The 13,108-nt window shown below is 37.4% G+C and overlaps 1 long non-coding RNA gene across 1 annotated transcript; it reads right to left on the bottom strand.

Annotated features, from left to right (window-relative positions):
- Positions 1-9,726: 9,726 nt before the first annotated feature.
- On the bottom strand, positions 9,727-10,684 carry LOC127088196 (uncharacterized). The gene is made up of 2 exons (XR_007790145.1): positions 10,315-10,684; positions 9,727-10,005 (listed from the first exon to the last, which is right to left on the bottom strand). It is a non-coding gene; the product is annotated as an uncharacterized LOC127088196 (long non-coding RNA).
- Between the last annotated feature and the right edge of the window lie 2,424 nt (positions 10,685-13,108).

Below are 13,108 nucleotides of genomic sequence, written 5' to 3' on the forward strand. Positions count from 1 at the left end.
TGACCAAGTGTATTGTATATTGATGATGAATGATGTTGGTTTTTGAAAGCTTTTAGTTTTTGAAAACGTAGATGTGACGCCCTTTTGTTTATATGCGTACTTATTCACTCTGTTTATATGTTAAGTATTTTGGGGTATAAAAAGGGGTGGTACATTAGTGGTATCAGAGCATGGTCGACCAGTTGGTCAATAGCCGTTAATGTTTTCCAATCCTGTTGTATTTGATTTGTGTATCTGACACGATCGATACTGTTTGTCTGGTTGTTCGGGCTGTTTAGGACGATGGTTGTAGGCAGGAATGATGATGCCATTGCTGAGGTGCTGAGGATGTTGGCTGACTCCATTGGTCAGATCCCTCAAGTGAATGTTGGTAACCGAAATGGAGATGATGATGAGTTCCGTGCTTTGGTGAGATTCCAGAGGAACAATCCTCCTGTCTTTGAGGGTGAGCATGAACTTGATAAAGCTCAAGCTTGGCTGAAGGAAATTGAGAAGATCTTCAGAGTGATGAACTGTACTGATGCTCAAAAAGTGCAGTTTGGTACTCATATGCTTGAGAAGGAAGTTGAAGATTGGTGGAATAACACTTTTCAGAGGTTTGAAGAAGACATCATTGAGGTTACTTGGGCTCTTTTCCGTGATGTCTTCTTGGAGAACTATTTTCCAGAAGATTGTCGTGGGAAGAAAGAGGTGGAGTTCCTTGAATTGAAGCAAGGAAATGGTATTGTTGCTGAATATGCTGCTAGATTTCAGGAGCTTATCAAGTATTGTCCTCATTACAATACTGCTAATACTGAGAGATCTAAATGCTTGAAGTTTGTGAATGGCTTGAGACATGATATCAAGAAGGCCATCGGTTACCAACAGATTACTCGTTTTGTGGAGTTGGTTAACAAGAGTCGAATTTATGATGAGGATAGTAGGGAAAGTGCTTCTTTCTACAAGAGTTTGAAGGGGGAAAACCAGGATCGTGGGAAACCGTATGATGACAAGAGGAGACAGTCTGGTTTTGGCAAGAAGCCAAGTGGGGGAGGATCTTCTACTCCACTTAAGTGTTTCAAATGTGGCGTTGAAGGTTATCGTGTTGTTGATTGTGGTAAGGATTCTGTGACGTGTTTCAAGTGTGGCAAGAGTGGTCACAGAGCAAACAAGTGTGGAGTTGGTTCGAGTGTAACTTGTTTCAATTGTGGTGAGAAAGGTCACATTAGTACCAAAGGTGATAAGCCGAAGAAGGAGCAAGCGAAGGGAAAAGTGTTTGCATTGTCTGGTGCGGAGGCCACTACCGATGATAGGCTAATCCAAGGTACGTGCTTTATTAATGGTACCCCTTTGATTGCCATTATTGATACCGGTGCAACACATTCTTTCATTTCTTTGGATTGTGCTAAGAGATTGAATCTTATATTATCTGATATGCGTAGAAGTATGGTTATTGATACACCTGCTATGGGTTCTATTTCTACTTCTTATGTGTGTCTGAATTGTCCGTTGAGTATCTTTGGTAGGGATTTTGGAATTGATTTAGTTTTTCTTCCTTTAGAGCAGCTTGATATGATTTTGGGTATGAATTTGTTAGAATTTAATCGAGTGTATATCAATTGTTTTGAGAAGACGGTTATTTTTCCTGGGGTTGGTGCTAAGGAAGATTAGTTTGTGTCTGCTAAGCAAGTTGATGAATCGGTGCAAGATGGTGCCGAGTTGTTTATGTTGTTGGCAACTTTGGATATTTGTGAGAAGAGGACAATTGAAGAATTGCCAATAATTTATGAGTTTGCGGAGGTATTTCCTGAAGATATAAGTGATTTACCGTCGGAATGTGAGGTTGAGTTTTCGATTGATTTAGTTCCTGGAACTAGTCCTGTATCGATGGCTCCCTATAGAATGTCTGCTTCTGAGTTGAAAGAGTTGGAGAGTCAACTTGAAGACTTGCTTGAGAAGAGGTTTATTCGTCCTAGTGTGTCGTCGTGGGGTGCACCTGTTCTGTTGGTCAAGAAGAAAGAAGGTTCTATGAGATTATGTGTTGATTATAGACAACTGAACAAAGTGACGGTTAAGAACAAATATCCACTTCCGAGGATTGACGATCTGATGGATCAGCTGGTTGGAGCTTGTGTGTTTAGCAAGATTGATTTGAGGTCTGGGTATCATCAGATTCGTGTAAAGGCTGAGGATATTCAAAAGACTGCTTTTCGGACAAGGTATGGCCACTACGAGTACTCCGTGATGCCTTTTGGTGTGACTAATGCACCTGGTGTATTTATGGAGTATATGAATAGAATTTTTCATGATTATCTGGATAAGTTTATTGTTGTGTTCATCGATGATATATTGATTTATTCTAAGAGTAAAGAGGATCATGCCGAGCATTTGAAGGTTGTGTTATCGGTGTTGAAAGAGAAGAAGTTGTTTGATAAACTCTCTAAATGTGAATTTTGGTTGAGTGAAGTAAGTTTTCTTGGGCATGTGATTTCGAGTGGTGGTATTTCTGTGGATCCTACGAAGATTGAAGCTGTATCTCAATGGGAAGCTCCTAAGTCTGTTGCTGAGATTCGAAGTTTCCTTGGTTTGGCTGGTTATTATAGGAAGTTCATTGAAGGATTTTCTAAGTTGTCGTTACCGTTGACGCAGTTGACTAGGAAAGGTCAAGCTTTCATTTGGACTTCGCAGTGTGAAGCGAATTTTCAAGAGCTTAAGAGAAGATTGACTACAGCTCCTATTTTGATTTTACCGGATCCGTTAGAACCTTTCGTTGTGTATTGTGATGCTTCTTTGTTAGGTTTGGGAGGTGTTTTGATGCAAAAAGGGTAAGTGGTAGCTTATGCTTCAAGGCAACTTAAAGTTCATGAGAGGAATTATCCGACGCATGATTTAGAGTTGGCCGTCGTAGTGTTTGTGTTGAAGCTTTGGAGACAATATTTGTTTGAATCGAGATTTGATGTGTTTAGTGATCACAAGAGTTTGAAGTACTTGTTCGATCAGAAAGAATTGAACATGAGGCAAAGAAGATGGTTGGAATTCTTGAAGGATTATGATTTTGGTTTGAATTACCATCCGGGAAAGGCGAATATTGTAGCCAATGCATTGAGTAGGAAGTCGTTGCACATGTCTAGGTTGATGATTCGAGAGTTTGAATTGTTGGAGCAATTTAGAGATTTGAGTTTGGTTTGTGAAGCGACGTCTTCGTGTGTTAAGCTTGGTATGTTGAAGCTTACGTGTGGCATTCTTGACGAGATTAGAGAAGGTCAGAAGTCAGATTTGAAATTAGTCGATGTTATGGCATTGATTAATCAAGGCAAAGGTGGTGACTTTAGGATTGATGAGAATGGTATCATGAGGTATCGTGATCGAGTTTGTGTTTCGGATGTTGCGGATTTGAGAAAGAGGATTCTTGAGGAAGGGCATAGAAGAGGTCTGAGTATTCATCCTGGTGCTACTAAAATGTATCAAGACTTGAGGAAGATGTTTTGGTGGCAAGGTATGAAGAAGGATGTAGCGGAATTTGTGTATTCATGTTTGACTTGTTAAAAGTCAAAGATTGAACATCAAAAGTCGTCTGGTTAGATGCAACCGTTATCTATTCCCGAGTGGAAGTGGGATAGTATATCTATGGATTTTGTTTCGGGTTTGCCGAGAACATCGAGTAATTGTGAGGCGATTTGGGTCGTTGTGGACAGGTTGACGAAATGTGCTCATTTTATTCCGATGAGGATGGATTATTTGATGGAGAGACTTGCTAAGTTGTACATCGAGAGGATTGTGTGTTTGCATGGTATTCCGTCGAGTATTGTTTCGGATAGGGATCCGAGGTTCACTTCGAGATTTTGGGAAGGTTTGCAAAGTGCTTTGGGTACGAAGTTGCGTTTGAGTTCGGCATTGAAGGAGAATTGCGATCCAAAACGCAGCGGAAATTAAAATTTTCTCCTTTAGAGATCCTTACGAATGGTCATGATCAGTGATAGAATATTTACCTCTTGTGACGATTGAAACCTTTGGTGCAGATCTCTTGTGATGATCAAAACCTTTGATGTAGATCCACGGAGTGATCACGAACGTTGAACGATGACAACGTCTCTACTCAGTCCACACGAACGGATTCCTTCAATCTCAGTGCTAGCTGGTACAAATGAAGGCTTTGAGTGAGAGAGAGAGAGAGAAAGAGAGAAAACGAAAATGCAACCGCAATGAATGCTTCTGCACAAGGGTTCTATTTATAGAACCACTTGTGTGGGCTTCAAGCTAAAAGCCCACTTAAGTGTATTTTGGCCCATATATTATAATATGCCCAAAATCACTTAAGCTCATGGTACCTTACCATATTTCGTATTCTACTCAAGTACACCGTACCATACGATGTTCTATAATTCACTTAAGGGCACCGTACCTTACGGTATTCCTTAGTTACTCTATATCTCATCAATTCGTCCTTTGTGTGTGACCCTGTAGGTTTTCGTGACGTTGACAATTATATTAAATCACGCATTTAACATAATAAACAGTGAGCGGTATCTAGCAACACATCACTGCTACTCAAGACACGAAAATGTCATGTGATCTGACAAAACCTTCTGTGATAATACTTATGTGTATAATTACCCTTTTGCCCTTATGTCTATATTAAACACAAGGCATAGACCGTGTCATCCTTGTCCAGTTCAATATTGGGCCCATAGACATTTATCCTGTTATGCAGGATGGGCAAATTCCATCTAGGTCACTCATGTCCCTCAGCATGCTTCGTGGAGTACCCATCAACTGTCTTTATGGTTATCCAGTTACGGACAACGTTGGATCAGCAATAAAGCACTCGACTCTACATCTAGGATCCATAGTGGTTTCAGGTCGAAGAGTGGAATACACTATTATCACCATGAGAATAACTTATGACACTTTGCATAACTTTCTATATAGTATTCTCATAACGGGTCAATCCGGTATAAATATTACTCCTAATATTCATACCTATGTTTAAGATTTGATAACTCTTTATCCATGATCCATGAGATGTGATCATCAGTCTACAAACATAATAGTCTTAATGCTTTAATGTTATCCCACTTCACACTAAAGCTCGACTACGGATACTTTAAGAATAGTGTCCTTATGTTTAATGTGTTCTCATGATTAAGTCACACTTAATACATTAAACTGACTATCTATTCCAGGGACTTTATTAATCAACCATAATAAAGAAAATGCCTTTTATAATTAATAAATAATTCGATACAAGTACCAAAAGGTATTGGCCTCTAGGGCTTACACCAACAGGCATATCATCCGAAAACTGATGGTCAAACGGAGAGGACTATTCAGTCACTTGAAGATCTTTTGAGGTCTTGTGTTTTGGAACAAGGAGGAAATTGGGATAGTTTCTTGCCTTTGATCGAGTTTACGTATAACAACAGTTTCCATTCGAGTATTGGAATGGCACCTTTTGAGGCTCTTTATGGTAGAAGGTGTAGAACTCCTTTGTGCTGGTACAAATCGGGAGAGAGTGTTATGGGGCAGAGAAGAAGCTTCGTGGTAAGGAGATTGCTTTGGTGAAAGTGATATGGGGCAGAGTCGCCAACGGCTTACTTGGGAACTCGAGGATAAAATGAAGGAATCATATACAGAGTTATTCGTTTGAGGTATTTTCGAGGCCGAAAATCTTTTAAGTGGGGGAGAGTTGTAACAACCCAATTTTAGTATTTATTTCTTATATTATTATTATTATTATATTTTATTTTATTTATTTGGAGTGTTAATTAACTAATTGGTTGTTAGGTAGTATAATAATTGATTATATTAATTAACTTGGTGTGTATACTGTGTTGGTTTAATTTATTTGAACTAAATAGAGATATTATAGTACTAGGTCTTATTGGGCCTAATAATTAAATTAGAGGTATCATTCTTTAAGCCCAAATATAATACTAGAATAGTAAGATGTAAGGAGAGTGAGAAGTAGGATTCATTTGATCATTGACGGCAACAGAGAAAGAAAAGAGGAAAAGTAAGGAGAAGAGGGGAAGAACAAGAGAGAAGCTAAGGTTTCTAGAAAATTGAAGAGGTAGGGGGGAGAATCCTTATTATTATGGGTTAGTATAATTGAGTCAATGGGTAGAATTATGTTTAGGTTAAAATCCCTAATTTTGTATGATTGTTTGAAATTGTTAGGTTTGATGAGTAATCTTTGATTTGTGATGAGTAAATTCGTTTTGAGTTGGGTATATGGATGGAATTGAGTGATAGATTGAGAAGCCACTTGTTTTATTAAATTCCATTACAGTACAGGTAACGTTAAGAAAAATTCCAGTTTTAGGCTGAGTAACCGGTTACCCCAAAGGTGTTAACCGATTACATACGAAACATGAGCCAGGAATTTAATTTTGTTTACTGAGTAACCGGTTACTCTAAAAGCGTTAACCGGTTACCATGTTAAAAATCTGCCCAATATTGAATTATGTAAACTGAGTAACGGGTTACTCTAAAAGCGTTAACGGGTTACTTAGTTAAAAATCTGCCCAGAATTGTATTCTATTTTCAGGGTAGCGGGTTACTCTAAAAGCGTTAACGGGTTACTTAGTTAAAAATCTGCCCAGAATTGTATTCTGTTTTCAGGGTAACTGGTTACTCTAAAAGCGTTAACAGGTTACTTAGTTAAAAATCTGTCCAGAATTGTATTCTGTTTTCAGGGTAACGGGTTACTCTAAAGCGTTAACGGGTTACTTAGTTAAAAATCTGCCCAGAATTGTATTCTGTTTTCAGGGTAACGGGTTACTCTAAAAGCGTTAACGGGTTACTTAGTTAAAAATCTGCCCAGAATTGTATTCTGTTTTCAGGGTAACGGGTTACTCTAAAAGCGTTAACGGGTTACTTAGTTAAAAATCTGCCTAGGAATTGAATTCTGTTAAACTGAGTAACGGGTTACCCAAAATACGTTAACCGGTTACTTGCTGTTGAAAAGGGAAAATTGAGGATATTAAATGTTGTAATCATTTTGAAATGAAATCTAAGTGTGCGTATTTGATAATTAGTTTATATATGTGAGTAGTGTATTTGTTATGAATGTGTATATGTACCATTGGTGGATAATTCATAGAGTGGAATTATGGTGATATGTGGAATGTTAAGATAGTAGAGATGATCTTAATTGCATATGTTGTTGGTATTTGTACATTCATTCATGGCATGGTCGGCTTTATGGTGGAAGCGGTGAAACTGTGGGTTCACATGGTAATAGACGTTGATCCTTGAATGGAAATATGCGTAGCAGACGTTGATCCTTAATTGGAAATAGACGTAGTGACTTTGATCTTGTCCGGATCGGAAGCGTGGCTTGGATTCTAGATATTGAATCGGAAAGCGGTGAAACGTTGGGTTCACATTGCGGTACCACATGCATAGAGTCACATGTCTTGCATTGAGTCACATTAGAGTTATGTGATATTTGAATATATGCATTGGTGTGATTGTTATGTGTGTATGAGATATGGTAATTGAGTTGGTGATGTTTGGATACACAACTTGGTAAAATATGTGATTATGTGATAATTATAGTTATGTGTATATTTGAGAATATAGCATTGGATTTTAATATTATACTCCTTGAGTTTTGATGTATGCTTGAAACATGTGAAATAAATGTTGGTTAGTAATATTTACATGGTTATACAAGGTGTGATGAATTCCGTTAACTGTTGATTTAACCATTGTGCTTTATTATACTTCTTCATAATGATTTGAATTCTCACCCTTCTGTTTGAATGTTGCCTTTACATGGGCATCGTGCAGATATTCAAGAGTAGTATTGCTGAAGTAAGTCGACGGTAGCTCACTCGAGATTTAGCCAGAGAGTTTCCGTGTTTTGTTTTAGAGACTAGGTAGTGAGTCAATGCTCTGGTTATGTAACACGGGGTAGATTAGTAATATTGAACTCATGTCTTATTTGGATATGTATTATGTTATTACTTGTGAACATGTTTAATTGCATTTGCTGTTTGAGAGGCCGTAGTGCCAAATATTCTGGATATGGTTTTATTTTATCTTTAGGAGATTATTGAGAGATGATTATGATATGGGACATGGATCATTTTATGAAATACATGAGTATTCATTATTTTCCGCTGCGAACGCATATTCTTGAATATTCATGATAATTGAAATGTGTTATTTTAAATGACCAGGTGTATTGTATATTGATGATGAATGATGTTGGTTTTTGAAAGCTTTTAGTTTTTGAAAACGTCGATGTGACGCCCTTTTGTTTATATGCGTACTTATTCACTCTGATTATATGTTAAGTATTTTGGGTTATAAAAATGGGTGTTACAAGGGGTGCTAATACCTTCCCCTTGCATAACTGACTTCCTTACCATTTTTCTCTTCCCCTGGGTTTTATCCATGTTTTCCCTTTCCTTCGAGAAAAAATAAAGTTCGATTGTGACTCTATTGTATCTTCGCTAGCTCACACGAATCTGATGCTAACCCAAACACAAATCTGTCTTGCTAAATAAACAAGCACCTACCAACCGATCCAACAAATCATTAATCCTCAGAAGTGGATACTTGTTCTTGATCGTCATTTTATTCAACTATCTATAATCTACATACAACCTCATGCCACAATTTTTCTTCTTAACTAGCAACACCGGCGCACCTCCCGACGAAACACTCAGATGAACAAACTTCTTCTAAAGCATATCTTTCAATTGCTTCTTCAATTCACTTAAATCTAAAACATACATTCTATAAGGACCCCTCGAACACCAGACTAGTACCTGGTACTAAGTCTATAGCACTTAACTTCACGCTTTAACAACAAATCAATGATATCATCAGGAAACTCTTATGGAAAATCACACACCATTGGTAACTCACCAACCACAACCTTACCTTCAGCCTTCATAGAAGCTAATATCATAAATACTGTAGTGTCATCCTTCACGAACTCATCCATTTGCTTAACAGACACAAATCACTCATTGTAGTATCCCAAAATTTGCCCTCGTCTTTTCACTTTTAATCTGACCCATGACTTAAGATCCATCTGTAGTCATTCATATGCATCATGTCTTCATGTTAATACAAGCATCTAAAGATTTAAAGTTAGTGATTGATTGAAACCCTAATTTAATATAAACGGTTGATTGAGGTCATTGGTTGACTTCTTAGTCAACTAGTTGACCAAAGTCAACCATCCCTTCCCAAATCCATATCGTCTCGACTTTAGTAATATTGATCATTTTCCATGTCCTTTCGGCTCACATCATTGTTATATCCATCATTGTGTTATGTTAATACCACATTGATTTTAATCTCAAAATTGATTCTAATTTTAAATTAATTTTAATTAATTTTAATTGGATTTTAGAATTTTAATTGTATTTAAATATCCAAAACCATTTACCATCTAATCACTTATCCATTACATATCCACTTACCATTCAAATCCAACACTACATAATAACCTCCAAATAATAATAATTAGATAGATAATTCACATATTATTTCAGCATACTAGCATTAGGTTGCAATTAATAATCATTCAAATCTTGTTAGCAAAGCATCTTAGTCCTTTTTTTCTCATTACCCCATAACTAACTATCGGATAATTAACGTTATTTCTAACTTTTTAACCAATGTAGTAGAACCATAGCCCCTTCAAATATTAACGGTCATCCTGGGACTGGGCTAACAGTAGGATTACACGGCAAAATGCTTCAACCCCAATCTACTAACATGTCCTTAGCTTCAACTCAACATGTAGCATTAACGTTCACTAAAAATTCCATTTTTCAACTTGGCATATTGTTACACAAAACCGCAGCAGAGTAAAACTAAATCTCATTAACAGAAATACATAACTAACTGCTCAATATTCCTAACTTAATCACCAATTTTGATGCGCTAATGAAAACAAATAACTCCTAAGTCAGCTGCAACCAAAGACTTCACTGCACACATACAAATAATTCATTCGCTTTTCTACTCGTCCAATTTTAATTGATTCGGCGCATTTTCAACCTGAAATTAACAAAATCAATAGTAAAAATTAATTCCTATAGTTTCTAAAATTCGATTAATTAACCTACAGCTGATTCCAAAAAAGTTCAATTAAGCGGAAACTCAATAACTAACCCAACCTCAGGTTTTTCATTCGACTAATTTATCAAGCAGAACAAATAAAACATCAGCTTGCAGTTTTCATTCAACGGCACAAATTAAGTTCTAACTAACATAACAGGAGGTTTTGAAAAATCTAACTTCTAGCTTCATTTCATTTGCCAGCAAATTGGTGATAACTAACTGGTTTGATTTTGGATTTCATCCTACCTTAACCAATTCCTTGACAGAACCAATTGTGCATTGAATTCGGTAAGTTTTCTTCATCTTTGGTCTTCCGTTTATCCAGTGCGAGATTATTTCGATCGGCGAATTCAATTCCGATGATGACTTGGACATGGGAGAAACGAAGAGGTTCTTGAAGCGTGAACTCGGAGGTGTTCTTCAAGATGATTCATGGTGGAGATGCTTGTACGCCCGGTTTGGTAAAGGGGGCGATGACGATTGCGGCGATGTCGATCGTGCCGATGACGTTTCCGGATGCAAGGTAATTTATCGTTTTGTTTCGATCTGAAAAGGAAGATTATGGAAGGCACATAGGTTAGAAACGCGGCGTGATTGAGGTATTGTGATGTTTGGAGTGCCGGACCGGGTTCGTTGATGTTTGTATCATTCAGCTTGGGCCTATAGGCCCAAAATCGCTCTCTACACCACCCGTTGGATCCTGCACCCCACTAGCTTGTTGAAGAAGATCATGGGCCTGAAGCCCATTGGTTGCTCCGCCATTGTTCATGTGCATCATGAGCCTGCACCCCATTTTTCTCCAGAAACCCATTTCAAGGTTTTTCTAGTTTTGCTAATTGTTCTAGTTAGAAATTAGGATTTAATTAGGTTTTTTAATTCTTGATTAACATGGCAAGTTTTAGGCTAATTAGATTGTTAGTTTAATTAGGTTAATAAATCTTGATTTTAGGATTTAATTAGCATATTAGAATTTAATTAGAATTTCCATTAGAATTTAATTAGGATTTTTCCTTAGAATTTTAATTAGGGATTTTGATTAGGTTTAATTAGAAACAATTAGGCTTTGATTAAATTTAGAATTACCCCATTTTTCAATATTAGGCCAAGATCTTTAGGATTTAATCAACTTTAGGTCATGGGTAGAATTTGATATATTTTATAAATGACAATTTCGCCCTTATGGACCTATTTTGGTATTTTGTGTTAGAATTGCATGATCCCTTTAGGGTTAGAATGTGACGTAGAAGTTAATCATTTCCTTACAACTTTAGGACCTAACATAGAATTTTAATCAATATTTTGACCAATTTGCACATGCTCCCTTAGGACTTCTAACTTAGAATTTTCAACCAATTTCTAATGCATGATCCCTTAGGGTAGTTTCTAACAATTACTAACTTTGATTAGATCCACACCTAGTTCCCTAAAACAAAAACAAAAACCCATGATTAAATTGATCAAAAGAAATTTTGATTAATTAGATCCTTTGAACTTGTATAATCCCACAGTCTAAATTGAGTGACCAAAAGACCCTTGGCCACTTAATAAGACTTTTTCTTCCAAGCTGTGGAGCTCAAGGCCTCAAGACAAGATCTTCAATCAAGGCATCCTCAATCATACCAAGCAGTGGATTATACAAGATAAATCAAAGGTTAACACTTGGTAAACACGATTCAATGTGTACGAAATGAGCCTTGAGTAATAAGGAGTGATGAGATGGAGTCTCTCCTATCCTTGTCTAGAGCGACTTTGCGTATGGGGCGTATGCCCCAAATATTCAAAGTGTTCGCCCTTATTCATAGACTTTAGTACAATACGAATCGATTAAACTACCAAGTCTTCTTCCCACAAGATCAACATCAAAGCAAGGATCAACAACGAAGGTTCTTCACCAGCAACTTGTCAGTCAAGAGGAGTATCATGCGCTACGAGCCTTAAGTAATAGGGAATGATAAGACGGAGTCTCTCCCATCCTCGTCTGGAACGACTTTGCGTATGGGGCGTATGCCCCAAATATTCAAAACGTTCACCCTTATTCATAGGCTTTAGTGTGATTCCTATCAATCAACTGTCAAGTCTCATATCACTTTATCCTCTTACTTCATTCATCAGCCCAAGAAACAACTACAAAGACTCTTCCTCCACTTGAAGTTTAAGACGAGAGTCACATGCCATAAGCCTTAAGTGGTAAAGAAGGAATGAGACTGGAGCTTTCCTACACCCATTCTGGATATCTTTGGGTGCGAGACGTTTGGCTCGTTGCTTATCGTATCCACCTTTACCCATAAACTTTAGTGTGATTCTCATTCAGTAACTATCAAGTCTCTATTCTGCTCAAATCAATCATTTCCGTCTCAATCATCCATTCCTCTTCTTGCCTCCAATTATTTTCTTTTCAGCCCTAGTGGGCTGAACTACGAAAGCTCTGATTTCCTTATTGCACTATAAGGATACGTAGGCAGGAGAATTCAGATTCTTCGCGAGCTACCTTATTTATCAATCTACCTTATCTATCCCTATCTCATTTATCAATCTATCATATTTCATCGGTCAATCATTCAACACTCCATTATTGAAGCATAATTGCACATCAATCATTTCTCCCCCTAGTGGATCATTAATCATACTCCCTTTGACATTCAGATATCCTTTGGATCAATTCCCTTGAAATCAAGTCTTTGAATCATAATCAATCAACTTAATCCTTGTTTACCTCGTCAGTCCTCTTGTGCTTTGGAAAACCCCTATTCAGTGTGGGTCTTGTCATTCCTCTTGTGCTTAGGCCCACTCCGTTCAGTCATTTGTTTGCCTTATCAGTCCTCCTGTGCTTTGGCGAATTTCATAATCTTTGTTCGCCTTATAAGACCTCTCGTGCTCAGAGGAAGATCTCTCACCTTATAAATCCTCTCGTGTGTAGGCCAATCATTCCTTAATCATTGTTCGTCTTATAATACCTCTCGTGCTTAGACGAAGCTCTCTTGCCTTGTAAATCCTCTCGTGTGTAGGACAATCATTCCTTAATCATTGTTCGTCTTATAAG

This window comes from Lathyrus oleraceus, chromosome 5 (genome assembly GCF_024323335.1).
Source record: "Lathyrus oleraceus cultivar Zhongwan6 chromosome 5, CAAS_Psat_ZW6_1.0, whole genome shotgun sequence".
Classification (NCBI taxonomy): Eukaryota; Viridiplantae; Streptophyta; class Magnoliopsida; order Fabales; family Fabaceae; genus Lathyrus; species Lathyrus oleraceus.